The sequence below is a fragment of the Myotis davidii genome, unplaced genomic scaffold (assembly GCF_000327345.1).
Source record: "Myotis davidii unplaced genomic scaffold, ASM32734v1 scaffold705, whole genome shotgun sequence".
Taxonomy (NCBI): domain Eukaryota; kingdom Metazoa; phylum Chordata; class Mammalia; order Chiroptera; family Vespertilionidae; genus Myotis; species Myotis davidii.
Window position 1 is genome coordinate 2,079,008 of NW_006296405.1, and position 8,642 is coordinate 2,087,649.

The 8,642-nt window shown below is 44.2% G+C and overlaps 1 protein-coding gene across 1 annotated transcript in view; it reads right to left on the reverse strand.

Moving 5' to 3' along the window:
- The window catches only part of SND1 (staphylococcal nuclease and tudor domain containing 1), a 451,387-nt gene that overhangs the window by 185,456 nt on the left and 257,289 nt on the right, over window positions 1-8,642 (reverse strand). The gene's annotated exons all lie outside the window — the stretch shown is intronic.

Genomic DNA, 8,642 nt, shown 5'->3' on the forward strand with positions numbered 1-8,642 from the left:
TGTTTTTTTTTAATTCTGGGATTTATTTACCTTCTATAGCTGTCACTGGAGCTGAGAGCCAGCCGGCTCCAGCTCTGAGGCTGCTGTGGGGCTGAAAGCAGGTATCTGGGTTTGTTTAGCTTCTATAATTAAAACTCTGTTGCCATCACTGGCGCTCTAAGCTCTGAGCCCACTGGCGGCTGAAAGCAGGTTTCTGGGTTTTTTTAGCTTCTATAATTGCAACACTGTTGCATCTGGAGCTCAGAGCTGGGCCGCTGCAGGTGGGGAATCCTGGCTTCCTCCATCACTGGAGCAAGCAAGCCTCATGTTCACTTCAGCTGCGTGGTGGCCGGCTGCCATCTTTGTTGGCAGTTAATCTGCATATCCTGCTGATTAGCCAATGGGAAGGGTAGCGAAGTTATGATTAATTATCATGTTTCTCTATTATTAGATAGGATGTATATGTATATATAAAATATATCACAAACACATGCCAAAAATTTTATTTTAACCACTAATTATTGTGGGAACCAGAAAGATATTACAACTGATTCAAAGGAGAATCTGAAGAACAGACATATACATATAGGCAACAAGGAATGCTGAAGTGAGTCTGCTAAAGATGCAATACTGTACACTAAAACCATAAAATGAAAATGTACCATCAGAAACCATTTCTTTTACAGGGAAGCAATCTATATGGGGTCACATTTGTACAAACAGGAATCATTGCACCAACCATCAGGACTATACAAATTAAATTCTCTCTCCAGAGGAGGGTAATCATCTGGTTAAAAACTAAGCAGCAGACCCCCATAAAACCAGTTAACCCCAAAGCGTTGGCTAGGCAGTACCCAGCATTCCAATGAAAGTGTACCCAATAACCTTACCTGTTCCAAAGTCTTTCACAATATCTCCTGATACCCAACTAATAAATAAGAGAGGTGAGAGACTATATCCTAAGTTTAGTGTTTTACAGTGCAAAAATTTAAAAAGAAACAGAACTCAGTTGAAAAGTGGATTAAAAGGGGGTGCCTGGACACTACCATTATAACTGTGGTAAATGCTGAAATACAGTCTTTACAAAATTTCAGCATTTATTTCCCATACTCATTCAGAAACATGTTCATCCTAATAGAGAACACGTCTCTCTTATTCCCAGGAAAAGCCTAAGTGTTTTTAGGTTTCTCTCTAGAAGTTAAGAGGGATATCTCTGCACTTAGTTCTGGGGAATTTCTATAGGAGAGCCTAACAAACAAGAACTGGCCACACAGGACTCCTAGTTCTGGACAAACTATGAACAAAAGACAATACAGCAATGCACCCTAAGGAGAACCAAACTCCGTGACACAATCTGGGTCTCCTTAACATTCACCTGTTTTTCAGAGGGAGAGGGGGAAAGGGACATGGGAGGAAAAGGGCTCGGGGGAGGGGAGGGGACGGAAATATAGGGAGAAAAAAAAAACAGAGGTTAAAAGATAGACTTCAAGTCAGACCTCAACTCAGAGCAGGAGTGTGGTGGCACTGTAGGGGAAGATGAGGCGGGGGGGGGGGGGGGGAGAAGGGAGAGGCTGAAAGAAAGGAAGAGGAGACAAATAAAAGGAGGCTGGGAGACACTCTCACAGCAGCTGCCACTTGGGCACCACATGGCCTTGCACCAGGGGGCTGCAGTGCACGTTTCTGTGCTATGAGAATAGAAGTCAGTGAGCTGCACATGCACAATGCAGTCCAGGAACCTTTGGCTGGGAGTAGAGGAAGAACAAAACAGAGAAAGAAATACCTCCCCCTAAATTGCCAAAAACTTGAGCTGCTGACTGCAGGAGAGATGCAAGGAAACCACCCAGGGAACCCACCACTAGTACTAACCCTGGCCCCCTCTCAAGGGGCCATCATATTCATGGAGCACATGATGCCTGCTCTAGAGAGCAAAGCCAGCAGACAGGGATGGGCTCTCACAGGGTTTCTGCGGGATTTCCCCAGGGCAGCAAACGCAAAGCCCAGTCATGGGTCCAGAGGCTATGGTGTGAATGGAGCTCTAGAGCTAGGCAACCCTTCCAGGTCACAGAAAACCACCAGGCAGAACTACGGGGGTTGACTTGGTGTGTTTGGCACAAAGGGGACATTTAAATGTGATTTTGGGCTAAGGGAGAGCAAGAGACTGAAGTGCCATTAAATCAAACAAAACATAAATAAATAAATAAATAAATAAATAAATAAATAAATAAATAAATAAGGATAATTTATGATATCCAGTTACTAAGGATTACAAAGAACTAGCTAAAAGGCTCTTTAGAATGATCCTATATAATAGAAGGCCAATATGCAAATGAAATGACCAGTCGCTATGATGCACACTGACCACCAGGAGGCAGATGCTCAATGCAGGAGCTGCCCCCTGGTGGTCAGTGCGCTCCCACAGTGGGAACACCGTTCAGCCAGAAGCCTTGAGCCTGGCTCACAGCTGGCAAACGCAGTGGTGGTGGAGAGAGCCTCTCCTACCTCTGTGGCAGCGCTAAAAATGTCCAACTGATGGCTTAGGCCCGCTGCTAAGCCACCAGTTGGACATCCCCCAAGGGCTCCCGGACTGCAAGAGGGTGCAGGCCAGGCTGAGGGACCCCCTCCTCACCGAGTGTAAGAATTTCATACTGGGCCTCTAGTATGAAAATAAGAAGACAACCTAACCAAGTGGGCCAGAAGACACATAAAGGGGACTACGGCTGAACACAGACCTAACTTATAAAGCCTCTGGGCGATTGTGCTGCTGCTTTTACGCTTTCTTCGGACTTACTGGGCAAACCACTTTTTACCTCTCTGTAGCCAAAAATAATATTTTTATACTCTTCCATTGAGGCCCAACTCCATTAGTACTTACAGAACAGTAACTTCTGTACAGGTCCCCAAGCCTCTGTAGAAAGGACTGCTTCAAATACCCTGAGAAAAGAGGATGGTGCTATTCTAGCTCAAGAAGGCACTGAAAAACCAGGAACTGAAGGAAGAGATCAGAGAAAATCCTACCTATTTATTTACTTGTTTATTTTAAAGGAACACTTCTACCCTTTCTATTTGCAAATTTGAATCCCACTGATCAATTCTGTAAGTCTCCATTTCATGATGTGATGGAGTAAACGGAACCCATAAATCTGAGCCCTCACCCCCAGCGCTATCTAGGTTATGGTTTAAGCACATTCTTAATATTACTATGTATCTCCAATAAAATCAGTCATGGATAGAGATTACAAAAAAGTTAGGTAACATGAGCAAAGATAGCAATATTCAAATGAGCACAGCAGCAGTTAACAAAACAAAACAAAGACACTGGAACTTAGTGACAGCAAGGAAGAAGAGCAGAAGAGACAACAGTGAAATGAGCAGACAAGTTGTCAGGAGAAGTACGACCCCATTCTAGTAATCTGGCCCATTCTGGGACTGAGAAATATGACTGGAGAGGACAGGATGCTGGTTTGGCTCTAACTTCTTATAGTGCCGTCAACAAACAAACAAACAAACAAACATCCTAATCAGCCGTGGGCAAACTAATGAAATGAATAAAACTATTGAAAAAAAAGACCGTACCCTTTTATGTAATGATGTTTACTTTGAATTTATATTAGTTCACACAAACACTCCATCCATGCTTTTGTTCCGGCCCTCCGGTCCAGTTTAAGAACCCATTGTGGCCCTCGAGTCAAAAAGTTTGCCCACCCCTGTCTAACTCCTCGTGCACCAGCGAGAAGAACAGACACAGCAGGGAATGGAGGAACGTGAAATAGACACCATGACTCACCCAGCAGTGCTCACACACAATGGAAGAGAAATGCAGGGCCGCACAGGAGGAAATCGGGTGTGCTGGCTGCAACCTGAGGAGTGGGAGCTCTTACCTCAGAACTGTAATTGATTTGTCTGATTTACCAGAACAACAGTAAGCCACGCACCAACCCATTTTATTGTCTGCTTTACACTCTGTATCTGCAGGAAATTGTATTTATTACTGAGCAGGCTGTAGCAAAAACAATAATAAATCCAAGATAAGCAACAGCCTTATATTCCACAGACATGTACATTCCAAATTTTTGTATGCTGGTGAAGGAGTGGAGACAGGATCAGGGAAAAACAGAACTCACCAAAACTGAACCTGTGGGTGTCTGACATGAACCAGTCACCACAGAACCATCCTCCAAACCTTATCAGATGCCCTGCCAAGTGGGTCAAATTCTTAGTTGGTTTCACATTTCCAGGAATAACATGGCCTGAAGGAAACCGGACGGACAATTAAGAAAAGAAGCAATGACCAGGACTTGTAACACCTCACTTCCTTCACCTTGAAAAATTAGAACTAAAGGAAAATAGTAACTTCTTTAGGATTCAAATGACTAGGTTGGCACTATGTTTTCCCTTAGTGGTTACCCTGAAAACAGGTGCCGAAGATGCAGAAGGGCCAAGGGCTTTAAAAAAGCCCTAGCCAAAAGGTAGGGTTCACTCAGTTGGCATTACAGACACTACGTACCTTAAGGAAAAACACCTATTTACATTAGTGTCAAAAACCGTCTGTACTAACAGACAAACAGAAAACAAAACCACATGCTGGGAGCCATCGTAACGTTTTTGAAAAGTCACAAAACTGTACTGAGCTCTCAGTGTGGAAAGGGACAAAACAGGCACACCTGGGACAGCAGGACCCAACATCAGAAGGCACACTCGGCAGCCAAATGGCCCATCCAGCCCTGGGAAAGCTGATGAATGACGTGAGGAGCCGGCTTGTTTCCTCGCAGAGGCCGGGTCTCACTTGCCAAAACAGGCAGTCATCCTCTCGCTCCTGTGCTTGGATGGCTGCCATAGGAAGCCAGCCAGGGAGGTCTTGCACTTGCTAAGTTCTTACGAGGCATTTTAATGCACGCTGACCCTTATCCAGTGAAGTCATGTTTAAAAATGCAAGAGAAGAGAGGGTCTGGTCTGGCCAGGTAGCTTAGTTGACTGGCCCATAGGGTTGTTCAAACCCATCAGGGCCAATGCAAGAGTCAACCAATGGATGCATGAATAAGTGGAACAATAGGTCAATCTCTCTCTCAACCTCTCAATCAATACATACATTTTAAAATATGCAAGAGGACAGATATGGACAATAAGGTAGAAACTAAACTCTAAAAGCTCGAAGTCACTAAAATGAGAACATTACTGGTTGTCTCACAAACATGATAATCTCTTCTATACAGCACATTTCTTGAGGGTGTTTAGGAGATAAAATGTTAAGGAGCTTATATACAGGATGGGGCAAAAGTAGTTGTATCCATGCACTGGAAACAGAGTTAATTCTTGTATTATTATTTACTTACCAATTATTGTAGTGAAAGTAGACACCTACTTTGCCCCACACTGTATGTCTCCACTTGTCCCCATGGATGTGCACTGGGGTGGGGAGAGTTAGTATACAAATACCAGTTCGTAGTCAATTATTTTGGCGGGATATTGCATGTATACTGTCAGTTTAACAAAAACTTCTATTTACCATAACCTGTAACTAAGATGGGGGTCATGAAGGGGAAAGAATAACAGTTAAATACTACAAAAAGATTGAGAAACTTCTATGAAGCCCTTATATGTGTGTACTCCAAGGCCTTTACTGTTTCTTCATCTAGCTGTAAACTATTTGCCTGCCTGACCCCCATATGCCTACCTGCCCCTCAGACAGTAGCATTTAGCATACCCAGCATGCTTCAGGAAGCTGAAACCCATGCATCTCACTTCACCGGCACCAGGGCACTGAACACACATACACTCAACATGACGCTGTGACGGAAAGAAGGGAAGGTTGGAACGGGAAGAGAAAGCTCCTCTGTTTTAGCGGGCACCAAAAACAAAGAAAAAGAAAAGGAAAGGAAACCTTCAATCTGAGCTGAACAACAGTGGAAAGACAGACATGTATTTAAATGAAATAGCTTTTCACTTTCACTTTCCCACTTGCTCAAGTTTTTCTCTTTTATGTGTAACTGAGAGATATTTAATTGGAATTTATTTTAAAATAACATAAAAGCAAACTAAACTTTCAATATCCAGACAGAAAGGAGAATAAAGACATACATGAAACTGAGCTACAGATGGGGGAGAAGGGTCAACAAACAAACAAAACCCAAGGAAGAGTATGAAGACAAGTTTCCTAAGATCCTGAAAACAGGTGCAAAAGATGCAGAAGAACCAAGTTTGCTACCAAAAACAGACAGACAGACAAACAAACATAAAACACCAAAACACACGAAAGCAGGAGGCAGCATAGATTCACAATGAACTCCACAGGCCCAAAGAGAGCACCTCCCGCCCCCTAGGATTCAATCAGCCTCTAGAAGACCTAGAGTGTGAGCCTGCATACGCTTTTCACTGGGCATATTTGGCCCTAATGTAGATCACCATTGTGCTTTCCCAAATAGGTATTTATAACTACCCCCATTCCCTGGAGTTGAACAAGCAAAAAGTTATCCTTTGATTACCTCCAACATCTCCAACCAAAAGGATGATATTAAGGAAAATATTGAGAATGATATTAAGGAAAATATTGTTAAGAATGCCATAGCAGGTACATATAGAATATACGTAAACGATAACTCAGCAAGGTAAGCCACAGAGAAAGCAGGGCTGATAGCATCACACTGTTAACAATGAACAGATACAACTTAGTCACCTGTGGCTCTAAGGCCATTAGCAACAGGTTTGTGGGACTCTCTACTATGAAGAGTGCACATCAATGTACCTCACACATTAAAGAGAGATACAACTTGTTGACAGAAGTCCAATTACTGTAGGTAACAGTGTTTAGTCTGTAATCTGCAGTGACTGGCTACAGAGAAAGAAAAGCTCAACAGAATTGCAGTGCCTAATAGGAACAGGGTACCACTCCATCTAGGTAAGGGTGACATGGCCAGACAGACACATTCATGATATGCCATCACAAGGAACAAAAGGCAAAGCCTCAGCTAGACTTGGTCAGAGAACAGAACCGGAAGATAATACACTCTAATTCATCACTGCTGTGGGCTAGGCTGAGCTCTAGCAGCTTTTGTTTATAGTTGCTTTTACTTCTTGGTGCCCAAGGCAAGCTTCCTGAGTGTCCAAGCTAAGATTTACTAGTCCTTCTTCTGTTTCCACCCTTGGGCGATGTGGTCCTCCCTACACATGACCTGAATCCCTTTTAAGCATCAGTGACTACGGAAGCTGGAATGGATGGTGTGTCCTTGGAACTGAGGGTGAATTGATGAACCAACAGGCCTTCCCTAGGCAGTTGGTCAAAATCAACACCTCAACTGCTCTCTATCCCCCTTGGTTGGTTTCATTTCTCTTTAGAGGAGTTGCCACTCCCTGACTTTGCTATTGCCTACCTTTCCCATGTGCATGTAGGGACTTGATCAGTTTTGTTCACTGTTATAGTCTCAGTACCTAGACCAGTGGTAGGCACAGCAGGCACTGAAATACCTGCTAAATAAATGAATAAACCCTCTCAACTAACAAAGGTATTTATTTAGCCAAGAGATCCTAATCATGCAAGGATAGGGTCCTAATCACTGACCACTCATTTGGACACAGCCTTAAAAGTATCTCGTGTTCTATTCTTCTACAGCATCTACATCCATTAGTTCAAAGGATGCTCACACATTTCTCCCCCTTAGAGGCAACCCTAGAAAAAAGACGTCATGAGGAAATGTCAATACCTAAACTTGTCCTAAAACCTATACTTGACCTTTTCCCACTAAGATTTCCTAGTCATAGTGAGAATTAAACAGGGATTTTAAAAAGAGGTAATTTTATTTTAATACAACTGGAAAGAAATACCTTCTAAGTCATAATAATTAAAAAATGAAAAAGCAACACAGTAATAGCTCAGGTAACAAGATAGGAGGTTAAATTTAAGCCCTAGTTGGAATTCTGCTTTTCTCAGAATCCTATCTAATAAAAGAGCAATATGCAAATTAACCATCACCCCCTCACTCTGTCACAAAGATGGCAGAGGCCACGGAGCTGGAGCGAGCAGGAGGCTTGAGTTGCCCCAGCAATGGGGGAAGCCAAGCTTCCCGCCTGTCCTGCCAGCCCTGAGCTCCACTCAAGGCTACAAAGTTTCAAATATAGAAGATAAATAAATCCCAGTTACCTGCTTCCAGCCCGTGGCATGGCCAGCTGAAAACGGCCCTCAGCCCCTCACCCAGGCTGGCCACACTCCCATGGGGTAAGGGTCCCCACTGGGGGGCTTGACCAGCCTGCAAACAGCCATCAGCCCCTCACCCAGGCTGGCCAGGCATCCCAGAAGGGACCCCAACCCTGAAGGGAGTGTGACCAGCCTGAAAACTGCCCTCAGCCCCTCTGTTTGCAGGCTGGAGTGTGGCTGTTTGCAGGCTTGCCATACCCTCATGGGGTGAGGTTCCCCACTGGGGGGCTTAACCAGCCTGCAAACAGCCATCAGCCCCTCACCCAGGCTGGCCAGGCACCCCAGCAGGACCCCCACCCTGATCTGGGACACCCTTCAGGGCAAACCAGCCGGCCCCCACCCATACAGCTGGCTTCTATCCTATATAATAAACGGGTAATAGGCAAACTGACCCTAACAGCAGAAGGACTGGGAATGACTGGTCACTATGACACACACTGACCACCAGGGGGCAGATGCTCAATGCAGAAGCTGCCTT